Below are 3,696 nucleotides of genomic sequence, written 5' to 3' on the forward strand. Positions count from 1 at the left end.
ACTTCCTCTCTTTCTGTTCTCTTGAGGAAGGCTTGTAATGCTATAAATTTCCCTCTTAGGACTGCCTTTGCGGTATCCCAGAGGTTCTGATAACTAAGATTCCTTTTTAATGGGCGTGGTGGCAGGTACCTACAGTCCCAGCTACTCTCTTGAGCCCAAGAGTTTGAGCCCAAGAGTTTGAGGCTGTTTTCAGCTATGATGCGATGGCACTCTACCCAGAGCAACCAAGTGAGACTCTGTCTCAAAAAATAAGCTAGTTAATTAAAACAACAGCAAGCCTGTGCCACCTGCATTCACCAAGACTCCACCCCAGAGTTAAACCGCTCCATGTTGAATCACTTCCCTGTTGGACAGTAAAATCGGCTTAGGGCTCACTCTGTCTCAGAGACTGTATTTTTCCTTAATATTATTCTTATTATTGTTATCATCACATCAATCAGACACTGATTTGAATGGGCAACTTAGATCTGAAGTCAATTTGCACCAAAGCAGCACCTGGAATTGCTGCAGTTCCGTTTTCAATTTCATGATGTTTTTCTTGGCCAAGAACGCACTAAGTCATCTCCAAGTTTGAAACATTCAGCAAACATGGCAAGGGTGAGCCACCAGAAACAAACACCTGATTTTCATGATAAATATGGTAATGCTGTATTAGCTAATGGAGCCACTTTCTGGATTGCTGTGTGGACATATGCAGTGACACAAATTGGAATAGAATGGAACCTGTCCCCTGTTGCCAGAGTCACCCCAAAGGAATGGAGAGATCAGTAATCCTCCCAGCTGGTGTAATACTGAATTGTTTCAGAACCAACTCATAATTGATGCCATGTAAAAGCACTGTGTACCCATGAAAATATGGCATTGAACTAAAGTACATTTGAAACCTTCAAAAAAAATGGGCAACTTATTTTATAACTGGAAGCTAGTAAACTTTCTAGTAAGTATGTATTTAGTTATTCACCTAGTCCAGCGGTTCTCAACATGTGGGTCATGACCTCTTTTTAACAATGAAAATACAATGAGGAATTAGGAAGGTTGAGAACCACTGACCTAGTCACTCATGTTTTGGCTGCCTGCTCTACACCAGGCACCATGCCAGACCTGGGTATCCGACGTGGTGACATGGAACCTGTTGTTGCGGGACTAACGCTGTAGTCAGGAAACAGATATCAAAGAAGGAGTAACAGACACCAAACGTGCAGGTGTAAACCTGAGATTGTGACAGGTGCTAAGAGGGAGAGCTGTGCCTTCACTGTGTACCATCAACACCTTAAATACTCACTGCGAGGGAATTTGTCTTTCCCTCCCTATTTAGGGAGGTCAGGAAAGGGTTCTTGGAAGAAATGTCCTCCCAGCCAGAAAAGGATCACTAGGGGCAGCAGTGCAGGCAGATGGGGCAGCAGAAGAGGAGGATGAACTCATGGAAGCCAGTGAGTACAAGTGGGAGTAACACAGGCAGGGTCTTGTTGGCCAGCTAAGGAGCTTGTTCTTCATCCTAAAAGGTGGCAGGCCCAGACTTGTGCAAGGAAACTCCAGCTGCTGTGTGTAGAAAATGCATCAAAGAATAATAGAGTGGGTGCTGGTACACCAGTGAGATGGCGATTACAATAGTCCTTAAAAGACTAATCTACTCCAGCAGATGCTGATTTTACATTGGGGAGTTAGGAAGTTTGTCTCAGAGGTATCTTCAACTCCACCTTATTTAGTGGGCACCAGTGTTTCTTTCTTTATTTTCCTTTTCATTCAGACTTTCTTCCTTAGTTACTGTTGCTCAGGTTCACACACAACAGAGCCTGCAGTAACAATAGGTGGAATACATTAGGGAACAAAGGGATGGACAAAATGTTAGTTATTATGCCATCATTCTGTTTGTGAGAGATAAGTGTTAAACTTCGGAGCAGCACCATAAGCAAAGAACTAATAAATGTTTTAATAAATGCTTAATGTAAGTACATGACTAATAAATGTTTTTGATAACAATACATTGCGTTTAATAACTCTCTTTTCCTTGATCTACAAAATAATAAATTCTCTGATGTCTTAGAACTTAGTTTCTTGAAATGTAGCATGTTAAAAGTGGTTCTTGCTAAGTCATGGAATTGCAAGTGGCCTCTATTTCCTTCTTTGTATAAAAAAAGGACTGTTCTGGGTAAGAGCACACACTTTAAACAGGCTGCCTAGTTTGCATATGCTTTTTTTATTTTTTTTTTTGAGACAAAGTTTCACTTTGTTGGGCTAGGTAGAGTGCTGTGGCATCACAGCTCAGAGAAACCCCAGACTCTTGGCTCAAGCAATTTTCTTGCCTCATCCTCCCAAGTCGTTGGGACTACAGGTGCCTGCCACAACCCCCAGCTATTTTTAGAGACCAGGTCCTGTGCTGGCTCAGGCTGGTCTCAAACTCGTGAGCTCAATTGATCTGCCTGCCTCAGCTTCCCAGAGTGCTAGGATTACAGGCATGAGGCATCGCCCCTGGCCTTGCATATGCTTTTACTTCCCTCACCAGCTTACCTGACAGGGCTGTTAGAAAAATTAAATAGATTAATAGATATTATAGCACTTAGTACAGTAGCTAGCAAATAGTAAGTGCTCTGTCAATGACAGTCATTACTTTTATTATTTCCCCCAAATATTATTTTCTAATAAACACATTGTTATTATATGCAGTCATTTTTATTTATTTGTTTACTTTGTTTTTATTTATTTACTTTTTTTTTGAGACAAAATATCATTTTGGCATCACAGCTCACAGTAACCTCAAACTCTTGGGCTCAAGCGATCCTTTTGCCTCAGGCTCCCAAGTACATTAGCTGAGATTACAGGCATGAGCCATTGCGCTTGGCCTCCATTTTTGGAGACAGAGTCTCACTCTGTTGCCCTGGGTAGAGTGCTGTGGTGTTATAGCTCACAGCAACCTCAAACTCTTGGGCTCAAGTGATTTTGTTGAGAAGCTCAGACCATAGGCACCCACCACAACACCCAACTAGTTTTTCTATTTTTAGTAGAGACAGGGTCTCACTCTCATTCAGGCTGGTCTCGAACCATGAGCTCAAACAATCCACTGGCCTCGGCTTCCCAAAATGCTGAGATTATAGGCGTGAGCCACCATGCCCAGCCTGCAAAGTTATTTCTAAACTACGAATATGATCAGCATAAAAATGTTAGCGGTGCTTATCTCAGATGATGGGATGGACAGTGCTTTTATCTACTTCCTTATACTTCAATGTGTTTTTCTAAGTTTCCAGAGCAAACATGAATTATTTTATCATATAAAATTTTCTTCTTAATTGTCTTCTTCCTAACATACATTACTGCTACCAGGTAGGTAGAAGAGTTAGAAAAACAACAACACAGAGTGCTTAAAATTTCTCGAGGTGCTTCATCAGGAAGAAAGGGGGACTGAGGCCAGTGGCTCACTAAATGAGGCCTTACCTCCAGGATGATGTTGGCCAAACAGTGTCAGCTATACCTGCTTCTTATTACTTTTTAGCTCCCTAACATAGTCAACAACAAGCTGTCAGCTGTGTTTTTTAGAATTGGCACTATTACACTAATCTACAATCTAAACTGAAACTGTCTTCAGCGAGCTGTTTAATGCTTAGAGCAGCTGAACTCTCCAACTCTTAGTACATGAACATTCCGGATTAATTTAAAGCAATGATTCCCTTGCAACCCCAGAGTACGTTAATCCTGACATTT

General features: G+C 41.6%; 1 pseudogene; it reads left to right on the forward strand.

The window, feature by feature from the left end:
- The first annotated feature begins 529 nt into the window (after positions 1 to 529).
- Positions 530 to 825, forward strand: LOC100958121 (annotated as a pseudogene).
- Positions 826 to 3,696: the final 2,871 nt, after the last annotated feature.

This window comes from Otolemur garnettii, unplaced genomic scaffold, assembly GCF_000181295.1.
Source record: "Otolemur garnettii isolate 467f Iridium unplaced genomic scaffold, OtoGar3 scaffold00005, whole genome shotgun sequence".
Lineage (NCBI taxonomy): Eukaryota > Metazoa > Chordata > Mammalia > Primates > Galagidae > Otolemur > Otolemur garnettii.